Below are 25,831 nucleotides of genomic sequence, written 5' to 3'. Positions count from 1 at the left end.
GGGGAAGAAGTAGAGTCTTAGCACACACCCATGTGCTTGCCATGTATAGTCATGCACAGTATTTACAAGCGAGTGGGGTTTTCAGGTTTCAGTCTGTAATGCAAATACATTCAGCATCACTAAGGCTGGTGTCCCTTGCTGGAGTGTAGGCAGTCACCAAGAATACACATGGTGGTGGTCTGAAATAACAGTTTGGACATGTGCATTTAAATAAATCAAAAAAAGTGGTTTCATAATGTGTCAGTCTGTAAAAGTGATTTTCACTTGCGCCGAAAAAAAAAAGAGCAGTAAGTGTGCTTTCAAATTGGCAAAGAAATTTCGCTTTGGGACTAATGTGAAAACATGACTCTGTGTGCAGAGAGGAATTATAGGCAGAGATTTATTGCGTCTTGCTCTGGTGATTTCACAGTTGCATTAGATGGAAAGGGGGAGCGAATTTTTGGGGGAAGAAGCAGAGTCTTAGCACACACCCATGTGCTTGCCATGTATAGTCATGCACAGTATTTACAAGCGAGTGGGGTTTTCAGGTTTCAGTCTGTAATGCAAATACATTCAGCATCACTAAGGCTGGTTGCCCTTGCTGGAGTGTAGGCAGTCACCGAGAATACACATGGTGGTGGTCTGAAAAAACAGTTTGGACATGTGCATTTCAAAAAATCTGAAAAGTGGTTTCATAATGTGACAGTTTGTAAAAGTGATTTTCACTTGCCCAAAAAAAAGAGCAGTTTGTGTGCATTCAAATTGGCAAAGAAATTTCGTTTTGTGACTAATGTGAAAACATGACTCTGTGTGCAGAGAGGAATTATAGGCAGAGATTTATTGCGTCTTGCTCTGGTGATTTCACAGTTGCATTAGATGGAAAGGGGGAGCGAATTTTTTGGGGAAGAAGCAGAGTCTTAGCACACACCCATGTGCTTGCCATGTATAGTCATGCACAGTATTTACAAGCGAGTGGGGTTTTCAGGTTTCAGTCTGTAATGCAAATACATTCAGCATCACTAAGGCTGGTTGCCCTTGCTGAAGTGTAGGCAGTCACCGAGAATACACATGGTGGTGGTCTGAAAAAACAGTTTGGACATGTGCATTTAAATAAATCAAAAAAAGTGGTTTCATAATGTGTCAGTCTGTAAAAGTGATTTTCACTTGTAAAAAGTGATTTTCACTTGCCCCGAAAAAAAAAAGAGCAGTAAGTGTGCTTTCAAATTGGCAAAGAAATTTCGTTTTGGGACTAATGTGAAAACATGACTCTGTGTGCAGAGAGGAATTATAGGCAGAGATTTATTGCGTATTGCTCTGGTGATTTCACAGTTACATTAGATGGAAAGGGGGAGCAAATTTTTGGGGGAAGAAGCAGAGTCTTAGCACACACCCATGTGCTTGCCATGTATAGTCATGCACAGTATTTACAAGCGAGTGGGGTTTTCAGGTTTCAGTCTGTAATGCAAATACATTCAGCATCACTAAGGCTGGTTGCCCTTGCTGGAGTGTAGGCAGTCACCGAGAATACACATGGTGGTGGTCTGAAAAAACAGTTTGGACATGTGCATTTAAATAAATCAAAAAAAGTGGTTTCATAATGTGTCAGTCTGTAAAAGTGATTTTCACTTGTAAAAAGTGATTTTCACTTGCCCCGAAAAAAAAAAGAGCAGTAAGTGTGCTTTCAAATTGGCAAAGAAATTTAGTTTTGGGACTAATGTGAAAACATGACTCTGTGTGCAGAGAGGAATTATAGGCAGAGATTTATTGCGTATTGCTCTGGTGATTTCACAGTTGCATTAGATGGAAAGGGGGAGCGAATTTTTGGGGGAAGAAGTAGAGTCTTAGCACACACCCATGTGCTTGCCATGTATAGTCATGCACAGTATTTACAAGCGAGTGGGGTTTTCAGGTTTCAGTCTGTAATGCAAATACATTCAGCATCACTAAGGCTGGTGTCCCTTGCTGGAGTGTAGGCAGTCACCAAGAATACACATGGTGGTGGTCTGAAATAACAGTTTGGACATGTGCATTTAAATAAATCAAAAAAAGTGGTTTCATAATGTGTCAGTCTGTAAAAGTGATTTTCACTTGCGCCGAAAAAAAAAAGAGCAGTAAGTGTGCTTTCAAATTGGCAAAGAAATTTCGCTTTGGGACTAATGTGAAAACATGACTCTGTGTGCAGAGAGGAATTATAGGCAGAGATTTATTGCGTCTTGCTCTGGTGATTTCACAGTTGCATTAGATGGAAAGGGGGAGCGAATTTTTGGGGGAAGAAGCAGAGTCTTAGCACACACCCATGTGCTTGCCATGTATAGTCATGCACAGTATTTACAAGCGAGTGGGGTTTTCAGGTTTCAGTCTGTAATGCAAATACATTCAGCATCACTAAGGCTGGTTGCCCTTGCTGGAGTGTAGGCAGTCACCGAGAATACACATGGTGGTGGTCTGAAAAAACAGTTTGGACATGTGCATTTCAAAAAATCTGAAAAGTGGTTTCATAATGTGACAGTTTGTAAAAGTGATTTTCACTTGCCCAAAAAAAAGAGCAGTTTGTGTGCATTCAAATTGGCAAAGAAATTTCGTTTTGTGACTAATGTGAAAACATGACTCTGTGTGCAGAGAGGAATTATAGGCAGAGATTTATTGCGTCTTGCTCTGGTGATTTCACAGTTGCATTAGATGGAAAGGGGGAGCGAATTTTTTGGGGAAGAAGCAGAGTCTTAGCACACACCCATGTGCTTGCCATGTATAGTCATGCACAGTATTTACAAGCGAGTGGGGTTTTCAGGTTTCAGTCTGTAATGCAAATACATTCAGCATCACTAAGGCTGGTTGCCCTTGCTGAAGTGTAGGCAGTCACCGAGAATACACATGGTGGTGGTCTGAAAAAACAGTTTGGACATGTGCATTTAAATAAATCAAAAAAAGTGGTTTCATAATGTGTCAGTCTGTAAAAGTGATTTTCACTTGTAAAAAGTGATTTTCACTTGCCCCGAAAAAAAAAAGAGCAGTAAGTGTGCTTTCAAATTGGCAAAGAAATTTCGTTTTGGGACTAATGTGAAAACATGACTCTGTGTGCAGAGAGGAATTATAGGCAGAGATTTATTGCGTATTGCTCTGGTGATTTCACAGTTACATTAGATGGAAAGGGGGAGCGAATTTTTGGGGGAAGAAGCAGAGTCTTAGCACACACCCATGTGCTTGCCATGTATAGTCATGCACAGTATTTACAAGCGAGTGGGGTTTTCAGGTTTCAGTCTGTAATGCAAATACATTCAGCATCACTAAGGCTGGTTGCCCTTGCTGGAGTGTAGGCAGTCACCGAGAATACACATGGTGGTGGTCTGAAAAAACAGTTTGGACATGTGCATTTAAATAAATCAAAAAAAGTGGTTTCATAATGTGTCAGTCTGTAAAAGTGATTTTCACTTGTAAAAAGTGATTTTCACTTGCCCCGAAAAAAAAAAGAGCAGTAAGTGTGCTTTCAAATTGGCAAAGAAATTTCGTTTTGGGACTAATGTGAAAACATGACTCTGTGTGCAGAGAGGAATTATAGGCAGAGATTTATTGCGTCTTGCTCTGGTGATTTCACAGTTGCATTAGATGGAAAGGGGGAGCGAATTTTTGGGGGAAGAAGCAGAGTCTTAGCACACACCCATGTGCTTGCCATGTATAGTCATGCACAGTATTTACAAGCGAGTGGGGTTTTCAGGTTTCAGTCTGTAATGCAAATACATTCAGCATCACTAAGGCTGGTTGCCCTTGCTGGAGTGTAGCACTCTGGACATGGTCTTTTTAAAAAATCTGAAAAGTGGTTTCATAATGTGACAGTTTGTAAAAGTGATTTTCACTTGCCCAAAAAAAAGAGCAGTTTGTGTGCATTCAAATTGGCAAAGAAATTTCGTTTTGTGACTATTGTGAAAAGAAATGTAGTAATATATTTAAATACAATAAAGGATTTTTTTTTTAGTTTTTTTCAGGTATTGCTGAAGAGCAGTGAACAAAATTTAAGATGCCTACAAAATCCAGAGTTCAAAAAACGCTAAAAAAAAAACTATATTTGAAGACAACTGGACGACCAAAGTTAGTGGAAGATGCTCATGTTGGGAAAAAGAAAAAATCTTCTGGTAAGCAGAAAAAACAATTTCTTAAAAATATATTCAAAACAAAGAAAAATGTACAAAATGTCTGTACTGGAAAGAATGTTACAAAAGGAAGAGATCAGGAAAAAATTGAGAATTTAGTTAATGCAAATATACCTTCTGCAACTGAAAAGATTTGCATAAACAGAAAAACAGCGTTTAAAGAGATACGTAGAAAAATGTTTCAGAGAAGAGTTATGTCCAATTTGATAAAGGATGTGAAGAAATATAAGCAAAAGGCAAAATATTACAAGAGAAAAAAAGAAATTGAAGCCATTGCAGCAAAGGCATTAGAATTAAAAAGGAAACTATTCATATTAATTTTGAATAGGATGCGTACATTAGATAAAATGGTTAATGTACTGAAATCACAAAGCAAAAGCAAAAGAGTAGTGAACAGAACAAACTTTTGTAAAGTGTTTTTAGGAAAGTGGATGCATAGTTCAAGTAGTGAACCTTTTTTTAATGAAGAGAGCTATTTTCAAAGTAATAGTTTGCTGCATGCAGTTGACACCAGAGGTCGTGCTTACGAAGTGAAAAATGGTTGCATAATGGAGAAGGAGATAATGGTTCCAAGAGATGAGGTACAAGTGATGGCAGATGAGGCAATGGGGAGACGTCCTAAAGCCCCAGTGTACACTTGGAATTGTAGTAGTATTTGCACTGTGCATCAGGATTCTATTGACAAATTTCGAGAGTTTCTTAGAGAATATAGTAAAAAAAGTGTAAAACAGAAGATTAAGGTGCTTCAAAGTCTGGATCCATGCAGAGTGAGAGAGAATACTGGTTTGCAGGGTCATTCTCTGGCTTGTCTATCTAGAAAAGTGTGCAATAGTGTTTTCCATCATTTTAGGATGCTGGCTGTTCATCATACTGAAATGAGAAAGTTTGTGAGACGGTTGTATTTTGCCAAAAGTCCAGCAATAAAGTTAAATGAATTGAATAGGGCTCTGTTCCGAGGAACGGTATCAGATGTAGAGAAGGTTGTTGATGAAATTCAGTTTTGTTACTTTGGTCCTGAACAAAACAGTGCAGAGAAGGACACAGTAAATGAGGAAGAAGTGGAAGAGAATGTAGAACCTTCTGTAAGTAAGACATTTAATGATCACATAACAAAATTTGCAATAGTCTCTAATGAAAGACCAAATGTTACTTGTATTTGTTGCCGCAGAACTCATTATAGAAAACAAACTAGGAATGTTGATCTCTACAGAAAGAGTGAAAATGAAGATAATTATAAGTGGAAGGATTTTGCCACATATATATTTCTAGAAAATTGTTTTGAATTGGGTGAAGATCAGCGTATTTGTAAATACTGTTACAACAAGTTAGAGGAAAATAGAATGCCGACCAGAGCTGTACATAATAATTTAGAATTGGATGCTATTCCTGCTGAACTTTCTGAATTAAATACATATGAGTCTATACTCATTCAATGTGTTCATCCGTTCCAGACCATAGTACGTATGGAGCCCAAAACTGGTAAATTACCTCCTTCAGATTTACTGAGAGGTTTAAAAGGTAGAGTGGTGTATTTGCCCTTGGATTTGAAAAAAAATATGGAAACTATTGATGCGGATACTTTGGAAACTGAACCATTAATTATTCTGGTTAATGGTGTACCTACAAAGAATAAGAAGATTTGGCAGGAGCTGGTAGATGTGCGGAAAGTACAAAGAGCAAATTTGTATTTGAAAAAAAATAACAAATGGTATGAATCAATTTATATAGAAGAAGAAGAAGAAGAAGAAGAAGAAGAAGATTTTCAAGAAGGCACAGAAACACCAACTGGACAAATTGAAAAAGTGGACAAGTCAAAGGAAGAAGAAATTTATGAACATTTTAGCATACATCCTCTTCATTCGAAAGAAGTTATGGGAGACAATATTGATCTCTTTCAGATGAAGAAAGCAAAAGGAACTCCTGTGAGTGTATGGGAGGAGAGCTTGGAAGCTCGATGTTTTCCTCAGCTGTTTCCTAAAGGAAAAGGAGGACGATACGATGAACGTCCAGAACAGATTCCAGCTTCAGAGTATCGGACTACAAGACTATATGCTGAAGATCCCAGATTTCGACAAAGTATTCCTTATTTGTTCCATCTTTTATTTGAAAGCGACTTGTCTGCACTGTCTTATGCAGTAAATCACATTTTAAAAAGTGGAGTACATTTACAAAATGTGTCTGCTAAGGATTTTATGGAGAAAGTGCAGCACCGAGATGATCATTTGGAAACACAACTGATCAATCTGATGGCTTGTCAGCGTGGGACAAATGAATATTGGTACCGACGCCATGGTGAACTAAAATGCATGTTACGGAATTTAGGAACACCAACATGGTTCCTTACCCTAAGCTGTGCCGAGTACGCTTGGGATGATTTACTGGATTTTCTACGAGAGGCCAATTCAAACATTAAAAACATCGAATACAAGACAGCAGGAGAACTGTGCTCATTGGATCCGTTTAATGTTTGCAGATATTTCAATCATAGATTTGAGGCTATGATGTCCTTCATCTGCAATAAAAAAAATCCACCCCTTGGAGAAGTAGTGGATTTCTTTTGGAGAAAAGAGTACCAGGCAAGAGGTGCTCCTCATATTCATATGCTGTTGTGGATCAAGGATGCCCCAAAGTTTGGAACAGATGCTGATGAAGCAGTGTTATCTTACATTCAAGAATATGCAACATGTGCTATACCAAAAAGCACAGAAGAGAACAAGTTAAAGGAGCAAGTTTTACGTTTCCAAAGTCATCGGTGTGGAAAATACTGTCGACGGAAATACAAGAGCAAAGAAAAATACTACACTAAATGTCGATTTGGATTTCCTAGACCTGTTCTTTCAAATGGAAGAGTAAACAGTTTTATGTCAGCTGTGAGACATACTATCACAAGAAAATCACCTAAGAATACCTACAACCTTAAAAGAAAAGAAGAATCAAAAAATATAAATGACTACAACCCAGTCATTTTATCCATGTGGAACGCTAACATGGATATACAGTATGTAGCTGACAATTCCATTGCTGTTGCACGATATGTAACGTCTTACATTACGAAATCAGAAAAAACAGAATTGAAGGAAATGTGGGAAGAGATTTCTCACGAGAAGACTGTCAGTAAGAAGCTGTACAGTTTCAGTTTGAAGATGTTATCGCATCGAGAAATTGGATCCTACGAATGTTCAGATAGGTTATCTTCTGCAAGTCTCTACTCGAAGTCAAGAAGAATAATTTGGGCAAGTTTAGGCCTTGCAGCAATGAGAAATCGGGTACTGAAATCTGTAGGAGAAATTGAATATTTGGTCGAGAATGACCCAGAAAGTACAGATATATTGAAAACAAACATGTTGGACACATATTATCCCAAGAGAAGTCAACATCTGGAGAACATGTGTCTCTATGAAGTGCTGCAGAACTACATTTATTCAAGGAAAGCCACAGAAGACATCAATAATGGAAAATATAAAGTCGTTGGTGAAGAAGGATGTTTGGTGAAGCAAACAAAAGGAAGTTTGATAAATCACCGGAAGCTGAGTTGCGACACTACTGACAAGAAAGAATTTTACTACTTGGCTCTTTTACAGTTGTTTAAACCATGGCGTACAGAGGATGAACTACTGGGAGAATTTCAAAGCTATGAAGATTCATTTAATGCTTGCAAAGACAGCATACAATGCAATACATTCACAACTTATCTGCAAATGTTAAATGAAGAAATTGAACAGGAAACTACAATTGCAGCAGAAATAGCTAGAGACAGTTCTCAGGACAGCCAAAGTTCAGGAACACACAGTCAAGATCCCCTAGGACAACCAATCATTGAAAATGAAGCATCAATAGCCATGAATGAAGTGGAAACGGCTATGAATCAAGCTCAAGAAGAATTTATAGACTTAGAAAATTTGGAAAGACAACTGAATCAAGAGCAGCAACAAATTTATGAAGAGATCAAAAACAAAATTGATCACGGATTTCTACATGTAAAAAAAGAGTGCTCATGCACATCATTTCATCCAATCAGGATGTATGTAAGCGGACAAGCTGGAACTGGAAAAAGTTTCCTAATAAAAGTCATCAGAAGCTACCTACAGCAAAAAACGGATTCTACTTTGTCTTGTGTGGTTACTGCTCCAACTGGGTTAGCAGCATATAACATAAAAGGAATCACCTTACATCGTTTGCTAATGTTACCAGTGGAGCATGAGAACAAAATACAATTCAACAAGCTAACTGGAGAAGCATCCTTGGAAGTTTCAAGAGTATTGAAGAAGATGCAAGTTCTCATTATTGATGAGGTGAGCATGGTATCAAACCTAATGCTTGCCTTTGTGCATTTAAGAATGCAGCAAATTTTGAAGACAGACTATGACATGTTATTTGGTGGAAAACACGTCATAGTTTTTGGAGATCTTTTGCAACTTACTCCAGTTAAAGGACAACCAGTGTTTAATACTGTGACACATGAAGACACGAAGAAGTCATTGGGAAGCATCGGAAATACAAATATTTGGTGCTTCTTTGAGTACAAGGAACTTACTACTAATATGAGGCAAGCAAACGATGAAGAATATGGAAGTATTCTGAAAGATATCAGGATTGGACTACTGACAGAAGTTGGCAAAAAAGCATTACAGAGTCGGCTGCTACATAATTTATTTCCAAAGGAAGAAATAGTTTCAGAGAAGATATACAAGAACATTGCAGAAAACAAAAGTGTCATCTGCTTAATGCCAACTGTACGTGAATGCTCAATATTCAATGAGGAGCTTTTGAAATTGGAAAAGGAAGAGATCAGGAAATTGGAAGCAGTGGACAAAATTGAGGATGGAAGAATTACTGTCACAGTAACAGGCAAACTGAAAAATAAATTGGACTCACTAGAGAAGAACATCTCCAAAACAGCTGGATTAGAAAAAAATCTATATGTTTGCATGAACTGTAGAGTGTTTTTAAGGAGAAATTTGGATGTTGAGAAAGGTTTAGTTAATGGAGCGATGGGAAGAGTTGTGGGTTTTATTAATTACCAGAAAAAGGAAGGAGTTGAATGTTTAAAAATAAAATTTGATCAGATAGATGAAGTTAAAGATATTTGTCGTTGTACAGTTCGTTTTATGCTTGTGAAAGACTTATATGTACGTAGGAAGCAGTTTCCGTTTTCTCTAGCATATGCTGTAACTATTCACAAGTCTCAAGGATTGACTGTAGATTGTGCATTTGTGAACATTGGTTCAACTGTGTTCAAAGAAGGTATGGCATATGTTGCTTTGTCACGAGTCAAAACATTATCAGGTTTATTCATGATAGACTTTGATGAGTCAAAAGTTAGTGCTGATACAAACTGTGTAAAGGAGTATAATAGATTAAGAAGAAGCTATGCTCCTCATTTAGGTCAGTATCCTGTGTTGGAGAAACGTGTAGTTTCTCGTAAAAGAAAAAATGAGAATATCTGTAGTGAAGATGTAGAGAAGAGGAAAAAAAAGAGGAGTGATGTAATTGCAAGCAAAAAGAAAAAGGAAAATGAAGAACAGGTTGTAGGATGTCATTTTGAAAATAGCTCTGGTGTCAACTGCTACGCAAATGTAGTGCTTAATGTTGCATTTTATCTGGAAAGTTTGCAAGAGCAGATAATAGTAAATCAGGGAAAAAGATTCTGTTCAGAGCTGAGTCTCCTTTTTCAAAAGCTGAGTAAAGATAAAACTCAAATAGAAAGTGCTACTGACATTAGAAAACTTTTAGATGTATGTTCAGGACGAACACAGTTTTCTCAAAATGAACAGCAAGATGCACATGAATTTTTGATGTATTTTCTTCAGGTAGTGGAAGAAGAAGGAGTTCCCATTGACATTTTTTTTGGTCTCTCTTATAAATGGGAACATAGTTGTGATAATTGTTATAATATATGTGGCTCTATTGTTGATAATGAAAGGTTTATTTATTTGACATTGCCAGAGAGTAAAACAGTCACTTTTGCAAAATTAGTTAAAGATGCTAATCATAGCATGAAATGTGGTGAGTGTAATTCTGACATGTTTTCAACATTAATTTTAAAGGAATACGGACAGTATGTAATTTTAATGATGCAACGATGTAGAGCTGATGGTTCAAAATTGGATACTTTAATAAAGAAGTTTACAGGACAGCAATTATCAATTTCAGGAAAAACTTTTGTAACTGTTGCAATAATTTTCCATGATGGACCTACTTTTACTTCTGGACATTACACAGTTTATCTTAAATGTGAAAAAGGCTGGACACTGTGTAATGATTCCCAATTGATTTTCAAACAACGTTTGCCTTTTGATTTAGCAAATTCCTATCTAATCTTCCTGAAACCTAAATTTTAGAGAGACTTGGCAAGATCTGGACAAAACAATTTTACCATTTTACTGGATTACCATTGCAATTTTGTAAAAAAAAGATTTTTTAAATTATCATTTGGCCTAATGGAAAGATAACCAATTGTAATGTGGACTTTTTTAATTTTTAATGAAACTTTGAAAAACCAATAATTTAGAGATTATCGGTAACTTCTGCACATTTTAAATTTTGGAATGTTATTGGACTGCCATTGGAAATTTTTACAAAAATGTTTTAAAAAATTACTATTTGGCCATGTGGAAAAGTAACCAATTCTATTGTGGACTTAATAAATTATTCAAAAAATTTTCGTGAACCAAAATGTTACAGAGAATCGGTGAGATCTGGACAAATTAAACTTTAGAATTTTATTGGATTACCGTTGGAAATTTATTCCCAAAAAAAATTTAAAATTACTATTTGGTCTAAAGGAAATGAAATCAGATGTATTTTGGAGTTATTTGAGATATAATATTGTGATTATACTTCTGAAACAAACATATCAGACGGTATTTTAAAGAAATAACTATTGGTATTAGATGATATTTTTTTACAATATTATGCATTTCTATAATGTTAAGTTTAAGTAAAAAAAGAATCAGGGCATTTTTAATACAATCTTTGTGATTGGTATTTTTTTTTGCCCGCTGTAAAATGATGAATGCAATTGCTTTCACAATTTATAGTGAAATGCAATATATTCTGAAAACAGCAAAAATAAGGCAAAAATATTTTTTGGAAAAAAATGTAAATATGTGTACTGTATTATAAAATGTTTTAAAAATATTAATACTTTTTTCTTTTTTTCCAGATAGATATAGAAAATTTTCGAAAACTACAAACATTTTTAAAACTATTTTTAAAAAAAACAAATGAATAAATATTTTTTCAGTGAGTATGGTAAGTCAATAATAATAATTGTAGTCTCTCAAGGACAATGTAATGTGATAAATGATTTTTAGTGTTTTTAAAAAAAAAAAAAAAAAAAGTACGCGCACGGTAAAAAAAAAAATAAAAAAAAGTTTTTAAAAACATATGTAAAAAAAAGATGAAAGATAAGGTTGGCTCTTAAAAGAACCGTTGTGTTCATGCAGGGACAGAGGAAAGGAAGCATGGGAAAATTATTCAAAGCGACAAATGTGCTGATCTATTTTGTTGTTCACTAGGGAAACACTGGTCTCCCTATGGCAAATTAGATCTTTACAAAATGTGCAATGAATATCAACCTTCCGAAATCGAGGGTTCATTTCCAGAGGGCCAGCAAAAGGAGATTCTCCCCCCACAGATGAAGGGCTCACCTGACCTGCAGAAGAAGGAGTCAGCCCTGCAGATGATGGTCCAGGCTGAGCTACTGTGGATGTACTGGCTCGTCTTTCTGAAGAGTTACCTCCAAAAAGATGACCATGTGTCCTTCTGTGTACATCCTGGAGGTGTCTCTTCATGGTGTGATTCCCAAAGGAATACTTCCTGTTAGGATTACCTCTAGAAAGTACACGCTTACACAGCTTACAAGTCACTAAGGGTGCATTTACCTTTTGCTGGCCTTCAGGAAAAGTAAAATAATCCCATACATAAGAGGGCTTTTGTTTCCTCGATCTCTGCCTCAAGACAGTGCTGCTAGTGCTAGCCTCACTCTCAGAAGAGCTCTGCTGTTCTGCCATCGTATCCCAAAGACAAACCAGCTCCTTCTCCCAAGGGATCACAAGCAGAAATGAGGGGAATGGGTGTGGTGTAGGAGAGTTCTAGAACTGAAAGTAGTTTCAACCAATCAAAAGTTGTGTTTCATGATCACATGACCTACCGTACGCTTACGGTACGCTTACGGTACGCTTACGGCAAAAAGTACGCATGCGCGTAAAAAAGACACGCGCTTGCGCGCATGCGCATAACAGTCACTACCCGACACTTCCGCGTAACGTGCGCGTGTAGCGTAAGCGCGCACGCGTCCCACGCGCAGTACGCGCGGCTACGCAAAGTGCGTAACTATACGCAAGCAGCGTAGATAGATTACGGACGTTGCGTAAACCGTACGCTTACCGTGAGCTTACGGTACGCGTACTAAAAAAATATTTTTTTTTTTAAAAAAGTGCTGCAAATAAATTTTACATGTTTATTTTAAAAAATATAATTAAAAAAACATATTAAAGAATTTTACAAATTTAATCATAGTCTTTATAAAAGGTAAGATAATTAAATTAAAAATATGTTAGAAAAAAAAAAAAAATAATAAAAAAATTAGCATTTAAAAAACCTTGCAAATTCACTGAAAAAACCATGGGTTTCACACACGTTATAGTTAGGAATTAGCATTTAAAAAACCTTAGAAATTCAGTGAAAAAACCATAGGTTTCACACACGTTATAGTTAGGAATTAGCATTTAAAAAACCTTAGAAATTCAGTGAAAAAACCATAGGTTTCACACATGTTATAGTTAGCTGGACATTTTACTCGTAAAAAACCAATGAAATTGCCCCGTTATAGTTAGTTCAACTAACTATAACTCGCGCGCCCGCAATGCACTGCTGATGACGTCACATATTACATCACTCATGACATGGTCAGTGACATCACTCATGACATCACTGATGACATCTCAAATGACATCACTGATGACATCACTGATGACATCATCCTTGTGATAGAGTGGCAGACCTCCTCTCACCCTAATATAACCTTTGACACACACATTCAAAAATAGAGACTAAAATTTTCAAAACAATGGACATACCAATACCAGTTACAACAACCTCTTCAGTAATTCTAAGATCCACATACACATCCACTCATTCACCAAGAGTCCAATACAGTCACTCATACATGTACTCACTCATCATATGTACTCATACACCTATACATCCTGTTACACAATGCCACTCATCCATAGAGTTACTCACACACATAGTCACTCGTACTAATAAAGAATCAAACATACATTTACTTGCATATACAGTTATACACACACCACCATACTTACTTCTACGGAAACTTACACATACTTAGTCTTTTAAACAATCACTTATAGAAACACATACTTATTCATACAGGAACTCTTCCAATCTCTCACCCTTGCATATACTCACATATATACACCAATAGTCACATATACTAGTTTTAAACATATGTAGTTACTCATAAAGACACTATTGAGACAGTCATTCACTCACTAACACACCCATACACACACTCATCCACCCATGCAGTCCTGCACACATGGTCTGTTCAACACATACAAACAGTGAGTCACTCATTCATGCACCTATGCACTACGTAATACCCCCCACCGAACCATGCAGACACTCAGACTGATACTCAAAAAACCAACTAATAACCTATATAGACACCCATGTAGCTACTCACCAACCCATGCAGACACTTATACACAAAGTGAGAGACTGATACAGATATATACATATTTAAACATTACTCACTAAAACATGTATTCACTATGATACACTTAATCAGTCAGTTAAACAATCAATTTTTCAAAAACAAATCATCCATTTAGACACTTATATACCCATTTATTCTTCCATCGACCTTGAGATATACATATATAAAACATATTTAATTTTCAGAAAAACCCACATTCACTGGATGATGTCATCAGTGATGTCATCAGTGATGTCATTTGAGATGTCATGAGTGATGTCATGAGTGATGTCACTGACCATGTCATGAGTGATGTAATATGTGACGTCATCAGCAGTGCATTGCGGGCGCGCGAGTTATAGTTAGCTGAACTAACTATAACGGGGCAATTTCATTGGTTTTTTACGAGTAAAATGTCCAGCTAACTATAACATGTGTGAAACCTATGGTTTTTTCACTGAATTTCTAAGGTTTTTTAAATGCTAATTCCTAACTATAACGTGTGTGAAACCTATGGTTTTTTCACTGAATATATATATATATATATACTGCAGAAGGCGTTGGACAGTTCAGATGTTGTGGTTTGCGCAAAGAAACTTTTCTTCAATCCAGGTAGCCTTCCTGTCATCCGCCCAGATGGATGCTGGATTCTGCAGTCCTTCTGTGTTTCACCAATGGGGAAGAGGTAGTTACCATTAAAGGAGGGACTGCGGCAGGCACCTGAAAAACATGGATGGCATCTGACGAAGGAAGTTGTTCCGAAACACGTAATGCCATGCTAAATAATCCTACCTGAAACAGGCCTGCTGTGTCCCTTTCGTTTCTTCATTGGAGGTGAGTGAACTATATATTCACTGAAAAAAACATAGGTTTCAGGCATGTTATAGTTAGAAATTAGCATTTAGAAAACAATAGAAATTCACTGAAAAAACCATAGGTTTCAGGAACGTTATAGTTAGTTGGACATTTCACTCGTACAAAACCATAGAAATTCCAGCGTTATAGTTAGTTCAGCTAACTATACCTCACGCCCCCGCAATGCACTGCTGATGAGGTCTCATATTACATCATTCATGACATAGTTAGTGACATCACTGGTCACATCTCAAATTACATAACTGATGACATCATCCAGTGAATGTGTGTTTCTTGAAACTTTAAATTTGTTTCATATATATGCCAAGCTGTATTGAAGAATGAGTGGGTGTATAAGTGTCTGAATGGAGGATTTAGTAGGTACGTGACTGACTGTATAAGTGAGTGATTAAATGTGTCTTAATGAATGCATGGGTTAGTGACTAAACTGTGTGAAAGTCTGTATCAGTCCGTCTGTTGTTGTCTAAGCTGCTGCATGGGTTGGTGAGTAGCTGCATGAGTGTCTATATGGGTTATTGATTGCTTGCCTGAGTATTTGTATGGCTACCTGAGTGTGTGTGTGGGTGGGTGGGTCGTGTGACTTTGTGCATAGATGTGTGAGTGGTTGATTCACTGGGTGTATGGGTTCAAGAGTGTATGTGGAACAGCTGTATGGGTGGGTGTGTGTGTGTGTGGGTGTGTTGGTGAGTGAATGGATGTCTCAGTGGTACATGTGCAATTAACTACATATGTAAAATGCAGTATATGTGAGTGAAGTTGTATATAAATAACTTTTATGTGAGAGTCAGTAATAGTGAGAGTGGCAGCATGGATGAGTGTGTATTTGTATCAGTGATTCTATAAGAGAGTAATTATGTGTTAGTATCTGTATGAATAAGTGAGGTGGTGCCTGTATAATTGTATAGGTGAGTAAATGGAAGTATGATTGATTCTTTGCATGACTGACTAGGTGTGTGAGTAACTCAGGATATGTGGTAGTGTGTGAGTGTCCGTATAGGTGTATGAGTGCATATGGTAGTGTTGTATTGATGAGTGACTGCATGTATGAGTGACTGTATGGGTGAATGAGTGGATGTGTTTGTAGACCTAGGAATCAGTCAGTGTGTATTTAGTAACTGGTATTGATGTGTTCATTGTTTCAAAAATGGTAGTCTGTATTTTAGAGTGGGTGTATCAAAGGTTATATTCAGGTGTGAGGAGGTACATCAGATTTTCATGTGGATGATGACATCAGTGATGTCATTTGAGATGTCATCAGTGATGTCACTGACCATGTCATGAATGATGTAATATGTGACGTCATCAGCAGTGCATTGCGGGGGCACAAGTTATAGTTAGCTGAACTAACTATAATGCCAGAATTTCTATAGTTTTGTACGAGTGAAATGTCCAACTAACTATAACGTTCCTGAAACCTATATTTTTTTAGTGAATTTCTATGGTTTTCACTATTTCTATGGCGAGAAGCGCGCATGCGCGGGCGTCCGGGCATGCTCATTTGTGAGGAAGAAGTTGCCGCTGAACCAGGAAGAGGGAGCCCCGAGACGCCGCACCTCAGGTAAGGCATTTTCTTACTTTAAAATACTTTAAATTATTTTAAAATGAGTGCGGGCGGGAGGCGGGTGGCGGGCAGCTCTGCTCTGCTGTGCCGTGTGCGCAGTGCTGCCTGCTACACCTACTTCGTGGACCACAAAGCAGGCAGCACTATGTACACTCCGTGGGCGGAGCGGTGCACTACGCCCACTCTTAATAAGTACATGGTACTGGATGGGTGATTGGAGGAGTGCATGGGTACTGGTAGGGCGATAGCTGGACTGCAAGGGTAGTCCTCAGGAGATTTTAGCACTGCATGACTTAGTGCCTGGGTCACTGCATGAGTACATGGATACTGACTGGATGATTAGAGGAGTGCAAAGAGAGTGCATTGTAAATTTATAACTGCTAGGGTATTGGCAGAGTGATTAGATAAGTACATAGCTCTGCATGGATGATTGAAAACATGCATGGGCAGTGACAGGGGGATTGCTGGACTGCATGGGTACTACTTAGTGAATTGGAGGAGTGAATCAGTAGTATGTAGCTGGTTAGAGATTTGCATGGATAGTGCACAAAGGATTGAAGTAGTGCATATGTTAGTGCCTGGATCATTGCATGAGTATGTGAGTAGTGACTGGATAATTAAAGTGCTGCAAAGAGGAGTACATGAGTACTGACAGGGCGATCACTGCACTGCAAGGCTAGTGCTTAGGAGATGGTAGCAGTAAATGACTTTCTGCTGCTGCTTTATGATTTTACGACTACTTTTAATGTTACACCTAGCCACATAAAAAGCAGAAACCATTCACATTTCTCTGCTATAAGTCTCACCATATTCCTAAAACATGCATGGATATCTCTGTAACACAACACTGTGTACATCTCATAAATTCACAGAACAAACTTCAAATTTAAACCCAAAACACCCAAAATGATGTGGCATATTTCAATGGTACCTCTCAAGAGACTTATAAAAACAAGTCTCATCACAAATACCTTAACTCAACATATGCACTTCCAACTTCAAAGCAACACCTAAAATTATGCGGTATACTACAAATGTACATATCCACACACTGAAACAAAGTACCATAATCACTAATCTATATTCCAAAATACACATACTACTATACAGAATCTATATTAAACACTATTTATATACATTACAACAAACTGCAATAAACATTTCTACATTTAAAAATATATGTCAAATTTCAAAGTTCATGATCTATATTTTATTTTTAAAAACAAAGCCAACACATAATACAACTCACAAATTTATAACTCACCTTTCAAATTGATTTGTAGATTATGAAGTATCAGAAACTCGGAAAAGATTTTCTTATGCACACAATCAATATAATGCACTGCTCTTACCAAAGCAAAACCAGTAATGCCAAACTTTCCCTCTCATTCTCCACACATTTAGATGTAAATAACAAATCACATTGCATTCCAGATTATTTCAAATTCTAAAACACATTTCTATTGGTTACATATATCAACCCTTTCCAACTGGCTTCTAAATAAACCCAAACTGCTTCTGGAATTTCTGGAGTGGCGCCTGCAATGTGCACCCTAAGCCATGGCACTGCAAGTCCATACAGGAGTTCAGAAATATATTACAATTAATTTTACCACTTTTTTTATTAACACACCACTTCTAAAGATACAACTGACTTGGGAAATCTCACTGTAATAACATATTACTTTAATATTTAGAACAAATTCACATTTTAATGCCACAGTTAACTTTCAACCCTAACGCCATTCTGCTTAATGCCTGTTTCCATAACAACTGTTCATGGAACACTCAACTGAACTCACAGGTCACAAGTTCAGCAGATGTTCAAGTTCACCACACAATGTTGCAAATACAAACAGCCTGTGAGGTTGACTTTCCAAATATGAGCTTATCCTATGTAATGTACCTTTCAAACATTTTGTATTAACCAATAAGAAACATGCTTTTAAATGACAGAAACATGTACCTTATTGTTGACTGTATAATGTTCTTAAACAGCCAATCATTTCTCTTCTTTTTGAAAAACTGCATCTTATCGACCATTTTAGATACCTCTCATTCTACCAACTGCCTTCTTCAGCTACACACATCATTTCAGTGCATCCAGACTTTCCTTCAAGATGCTTAGAGTGTGGATTGTGGGACACAGCTATGTTTTCTTGTGCAAAGGGTATGCTGAACACAGAGGTATTGACAAAGATCTAGCTTTGCAAAATATGGACTTTAAATGGAATGGACAAAGAGGATTAAAGTGGCACCAATTGATGCCTTTGGTTAAAACCTTTTTACATCTCCAACCCCCTGACCTCATGATTGTCCACTGTGGTGGTAATGACCTAGGCACATTTACTGGGGTAGGGCTGGAAATCCTAATGAAGGACACTTTTGCAGAATTGATGTTGCTTTTCCACCAAACTGTATTTGTATACTCTAACATATGCCAAAGACAGAAATGGAAGTAGCCCAATGAATTCTGTGCACAAATTGAGAAAGCTAGAAAAAAATTCAATAAAACTGTTTCTGCTTATCTCAGAGACCATAGGATGGGCTCCATATACAACAACAATCTGTGTTTCAATATGGATGGCATCTATAGGAGTGATGGTGTACATTTCACAGATAAGAGAAACAGAGTCCTTCTCAACAACCTATGGCTCTGCAGCGGCACTAACATGTAGCTACAAAAATCTCCCAATAAACACAAGGGCTCTTTTGAGAGCCACCTATTAACCCAACATATAATTTAGTTTTTGAAAAAATATATATTTTTTTTTGCTTGGAATTGTGCACCCACCGTGACTTCAAGAGCTGCGCACCCATCGTGTTTACACGGGGAGCCGAGCTGAGAGCCGTTCACCCTTCGTGTTCAGATTAGGGGGCCATGCTGAGACCTATGCACCTGTCGTATTCGCACTAGGGGGCTACACTTAAAGCCGCACTAGGGTCGCGATTTCAATTTTAAAAAAGAAGGCCACTTTCCCTTATTTAAACCTCATTCCCCGAGGCAAGCCCACATGAACATATATTTTTGGGGGGAAACGGGGGTCCCCCCTCCCAGGCCACTTCTGGCCCCAGAGACCCCATCCCCCGGGACCTGGCCTCTCTGTTGGGGACTGGGGGAGCCCCAATGCCCCCATGGTCCCACCGGCTCCTCGCCTCCTGCTAACATGCTCCCCTTGCCCAAAACAATCCTGCTTTGCGTCCTTGTAGTGAAGTGAGAGGAGGTTTTCCTCTGGTTTAATCGAAGCAAACCAGGGTTTGCTATGACAGGGCAGGAGCTTTGTTCCCACCCTTTCCTAGCAAAGAGCAATGTCCCGGGGGTGGGCACCCCGGGACACTGCAGGATCCGGCCCTGGGGGGTGGCGGTCCCTAGGGCCATCAAGGGCTCCAGGAGGGGATGCTCTTTTTGCCCTGGAGGTCCTTGTGGGACCCCCTAAACAGGCCTAGGGGGGTAGGGTGTTTGTACCTTACCCCCTTTTCTACATTTTCATCTTTATTTTTGCCCTATTTCTTGTGACTGGGTTACCGAGTCAAATCAGAATTGAGCTCGTGCTCGGGAGGAGTCGCGAACCCACCGCAGCCATAGATATCGATTTTTTTTTTTTAATTTCTCAGTAACTACCAAACGGATTTACACCATTTAGAAAAAAGGTTGCTTTCTGAACCAAGAGCTACCTTTCCACCAAACGTGGTGTAATTCCATTCAGCAGATAGGGCTGTAGCCTGTCTCAAATTTCTTATGGAAATTAACAAACGAAAAACATTTTTGGGGACCCTCATTTTCCTCAGCCCCCACTTGTTGAATCACCCCCAAACTTTCAGGATAGGAGCTGACTTGGATGAAACATTTTTGTGGAGAATTTCACGAAGATTCGGTAAACAGTGCCAAAGATATTCACAAAAGAAAAAACTCTTTTCAATAGAAACAAGGCTCTAACTATAAGTACCTACTGGCGACCGCCAGTAAGTTATATATATATATTTAAAAGAATGGGGTCACAGTAATTTGGAGGCGTCTACGAATCTAGTCAAGTGAAATATGCTGATATAGATAGACTTGCTCTTTTTACTGAAATCGATTAAATAAATGGACAGCTCACGAAATTTGAACCAAATGATCTGATAACCAGGTCAAGAAAAGAAATACAAGAGCGCCTGGTCAAACAAGAAGAAAACATCAAGGCCCGTAAGGTATATAAATTTGCCCGCGATAAGGAAGATTATGAACAAGGGCGCATCTACACTTTTGCACGGAAATATGAAAATGCAAAAAGATCCAAACAGAATGAAAAAGTTTCAAATATAGCAGCAGATACTCGACCCATGACAAAGGGGCCTATTGATGAAGCTACTGTGAGCAGTGAAATTGATTCCTTAACGAGCAGTTTATCATCTGATGATGACAGCATCAACACAATGAGTACAATAGACAGGTCCAAAGTCTTGGATTTAGGAGAAGAAATCGATTTTTTAGTGGTGGATCGTCACCAGACATTGGGACCAAGGAATCAAAAGAAAAAAGAACAAGAATCCACTCAAGGAGGCGGGAACGCAGAAAGAAGCAGAACCGGTTACAAAAAAATCAAAAAAGCAGTACTGGCGAAAAAAACAACAATAGACGATAACACCATTATAAATCTTTCCCCCATCACCTTTTCTGAAGCTGAAAAACAACTTTTAAGTCTTGGTTTGTCTTACTGTCCCATAAGTGATTTCAATTACACACGGACGCATATCGACGTCTTTTGTTACATCCGCAAACTCAAGTAAAAGAAGATTTTCAGCATCAAGGATGGTCTAAAAGAATATGAGTCAAGCTCAAACAAACAATCTAACAGTGACCTTTAAGCATCTGATGCTGCAACTTTATTAACAATGAATGAACTTGCTCTTGTTCAAACAGAAAATGAGCGTATTTCGGATGACGACACATCGACCCAACAAAGGCTAACTGATGCAGCAGTTATACAACTGGGAGCCAGTATGAGTCCTTTCAAGCCTAAATCAAGTTTTGTTCGCAATATGCCCAAGGATGCGATCGACATCTTTCAAGATGTAATAGTGGAAGAACCTCAAAAAATTGCACCATCAAATTAAACATCGCAAAAGATATAAAAGTGAACAGGAAAACCAATATGCAGAATTGATCAAAAAACTGAGCAACAATCACCAAATAATTGTTACTACAGCAGATAAGGGTGGTAACATTGTTATCTGGCCACAAAATGATTAAATCACAGAGGCCCAGAGACATTTAAGTGACCCATCATGCTATGAAAAATCAACATTAAAAAATTATAATGATGCCAGAGAAGGCTTGAAAAAAGCTCTCCACAAATGGAAAATGGATAGCATGATCTCAACGGAGGAATTCCATTTTCTGCATGTGGAATTTCCTGTTCTGCCCAGACTATACCTTATACCCAAGGTGCATAAAAAGACGGTACCAGAGGCCTATAATATCTGCCATCCAAGGTGTGGCAGAAAACATCACTCAATACATTTACTTTTTTTTACAAGACTTAGTCAAATGTTTGCCAACCTACATCAAGGACACCGGGGATTTTCTTTAAAAGATCAAGAATATTCCAATGTCTGCAGATTCGATATTCATTACACTGGATATCGAATCCCTTTATACTAGTATTGAGCACTCCACGGGGCTTAAAGCACTGCAATATTTTTTAGACACTAGACCGTTGGAGTGCTATAGCCACAACAAAATGATTGTAGAGCTAGTATCTTGGTGTCTTAATAACAACTATTTTCTATTTGGAAATTATGTTTATTTGCAGAAAAGGGGCGTGGCTCTGGGTGCTTGCTTCTCCCCCAGCTACACATGTTTACACGTGGGCTGGTGGAAGGAGCGGGTCCTCAAGCGTCGGCTCCGTATTCAATAATCATGTTTCAGAATTGTTGAGGTACATCGACGATGTTTTTTCATATGGAGAGGCGACGAACAAAGTGCTAGGGATTTTGTTGATGACATTAATATCAATCATGAGAATTTAAAATTTACATCACATATCAGTAAGAAACATTCAGATTTTTTGGATGTAAGCATTTTTATTCGTGAGGGCAAAATAGCAACTACCCTGCACAGGAAGAGCACTGCAGGCAATTCGATATTGCATGCCAGCAGTGCTTACCCCAGACACGTTATCAACAACATCTCTTATGGTGAATTATTAAGGCACAAGCGAATTTGCAGCACAGAGGATGATCTGGAGATCTGTACAGATCAAGCTCAGACAAGATTCCAACAGAGGGGCTACAAAAAATCTATTCTCAAACAGGCTGTCAACAAAACAAATGCCATATCAAGGGCCCCTCTATTTGCCACCACGGGGGCAAACAGGACAATATCTGATGACAGTGATACCAATTCTGTCCCCAGATTTGTCACCACCTTTAATAAACAAGAAAGAAAAATCTGAGCCATTATCACTCGCAGTTGGCCCATACTTCTTACTGATGCGGTTTTAGCCCCGAGGCTTCCCACCATCACCTATAGGAAGGGACCTTCAATGAAAACTCAAATAGCCAAGAGCAGCCCAGAATTAGGAAAAGACAAATGACATATGTGTCTTTATGAAAAATAAATATTTGTAATATATGTATAGCTAAAGATTAATGGAAGAAGACATGGGTAAATAAGTGTCTAAATACAGTGATATAATATCTGACGTCATCAGCATAGGATTGTGGTCGCGTGAGTTATAGTTGCCTGCACTAACTATAACGGGGGAATTTCATTGGTTTTTCACGAGTGAAATGCCCAGCTAACTATAACATGTGTGAAACCTATGGTTTTTTAAGTGAATATATATATACACACACACACACACCTACACACACACATATATATACATATACATGTACATACACATACACACATATATATGCATACATATACATACACACATATATATACATACATATATGCATACATATTAGGGGTGGACGGAATTTGCGAAATCCATTTTTGCAAATTATCGCGAAAATGTTTAAAATTATCGCAAAAAAGCGGAAATATCGCGAAGATGCGGAATTTTTTTTCCCGCATGTTCGCGAGATTTTCTGCATGTTTGCGGGTCGCCAACTTACCCATGTGGTTGCTCGCGGGCACGGCCATCTTGTTTTGAATTGTCTCGCGGTGCATGATCGCGAGAAGAAAGACGTGATCGCGCGACGCATGACGTCACTGCGGGCGCCAACTGTCGCGAGACAGCGCAAATGGCTAAAAACAATCCAACATCTCATGGAGAACGCGACTGGATCAAGAAAACTTTTCGGCGAACGCAGGGATTCAGGTAAGGCGATCGTGCGTGCGCGAGAATGTATTATTTTACAGCGCGAGCAAGAAACAAATTATCGCCAAGCTACGGTAAGCGGAAATTTTGACATTTTCGCGCTCTCCGCGGAACGCGAAAATGTCAAATTATGGCAATTTCCGCGAACGGAACGAAATTTTTGCCCAGGCCTAATACATATACATATTACCAACTGGCGGTCGCCAGTAGGTAGTTATAGTTAGGACCAAGTTACCATAGGAAGAGCATTTTTTCTTTTGCTTATAGCTTTGGCGTCGTTTGATGAATCTACATGAAATTTCTCAAGCTAATTCTTTGTTTATATCAGCTCCTACGTGGGATGTTTGGGGGTGCTTTGTCAAGGGGGGCCGAGAAAAAAGGGGGTCCCAAAACGTGTTTTCTCCGTGTTAATTTCCATAGGAAACTTTAGACAATGCGAACGGAATTGCCCCAAATTTGGCAGGGAGAAGGGTCCTGGTCTAGAAAGCACTTTTGTTTATTTGGTGTAAATGCGTTCAGTAGTTTTGGAGCAATATCGAAATTTACAGATATCGATAGTTGGGAATTCTGCCATTTGATTGGCTGAGGCGTTACGAGCACAAGCTTGCTGCTTATTGGTTGTGAGCGCTGCGAGTGGTTGCAACTAGGTAGTGTTGGCTGCCATTTTGTGATTCCATTGAAGCGAGTAAGGGGGAAAAGGGGCAAAAAGAGTAGGAAACAGGAGGATAGGAGCACTGTACCTCTGTGGGGGAGTGCGAAGTGAAGTAGTCATACCTACCGGTCTGAAAGTGCGGTGTTGCTCAGAGTGACATGGTGCTGAGATGAGATGCTGCTACAGTCGGGTACGAAACCTAGAGCCTAAACCGGGAGGTCATTGCTGTTAAGTGATGTGCTCTGGTGTTTATAGGATACCGGTGGAAGTAGTGTTAGTAGGCGTTTATACCATACAGGGAGTGGGAAGCGAACTTCTGAGCTCTACCGTGCGTTTATACTATACCGGAAGTGGGAAGCGAAGTACTATGCCTACCGATGTGAAGACTCGGGGATCAAACTGAGCTGATTGTTGTAAAGTGATGGGCTGTGGGTGCTGTTGCATACTGGCCGCTGTAGTATAACTGTAAGTAGTGTTAGTATGAGTATCATTAATTTCCTTCGGGAACTCTCTCTGGGTGCATCAGCCAGAATCAGATATGGGAGAAATGGCGAATGTACAGAATCTTTTAAAATTGCTAGGGGAGTACGTCAAGGCTGTGTCCTTGCCCCGTTTCTTTTCACATTATATATCAATGATGTAGAGAACATCTTATTGAACGAGTGCAGGGATATGCCAATGGTGGGGGAAAGACCGATCCCAACTTTGCTGTATGCCGATGACGCTGTCCTGATGGCCAGAACTCCTCAGGCTATGCAAAGGTTAGTGACCTCCTTTGCAAATTTTATGGCAGGCCTAGATCTGAATATTAATTGTTCAAAAACTTTCACCATGAACTGTGGTCTAGGCGTACATAAAAAGGGAAAGATGGTTTTGATTGGTCCATCCCCAGTTGATTTTACTTCAACCTTTTCCTATTTAGGGGTTTTATTCGATCGTACAGGTTTATGGAATACCACAATTAATACTAGGAAATTATTGTATTGTAAATCAATTATGGCATTAAAACATTTTAGCCATAAAGTAGGCAGGAAACCAATCGGGGAAATGTTAACTGTGTATAAAGCTACTTGTGTAGCAATTGTAACATATGGTGCGGGTTTGTGGGGCCATGCAAATGTGTCATCTTTGCAGGTGGAGGAAAACCTCTTTATGAAATACCTTCTAGCCGTCCCAAAAAGTGTATCCACATATGTCTGCCATGTAGAGCTTGGGGAACCATATCTGGAAGATATTATAAAGACTGCTCCAGTACTACTATGGCACAGAGTCTGGACGACTAATGAATGTGGGTTAAATCGCTTGACACTTTACATATACTATTCTTCCGTAAATTTTATACAATGCCGAGATGACGGTGGGTTGTTCCCTTATTAAAGATCATGGAACTTAACCGCTGTCGCCCTGCTTTTTTGGCTGTACAAAAATTGGACAATATTTTAACTATTGTATATATTTCTTCATTTTTAAAAAATGTTTTTAAATCACGTAAATCAATTGTATCCTGAACCATGATGATTTAATTTTGGTGTATTAGATTAAATTAATTGTGATATATATATGTACTTTTATGGTTACTTT

Source organism: Triturus cristatus, chromosome 6 (assembly GCF_964204655.1).
Source record: "Triturus cristatus chromosome 6, aTriCri1.1, whole genome shotgun sequence".
NCBI lineage: Eukaryota > Metazoa > Chordata > Amphibia > Caudata > Salamandridae > Triturus > Triturus cristatus.
The sequence above is the reverse complement of the archived record's forward strand: the minus strand, read 5'-3'. Positions refer to the sequence as shown.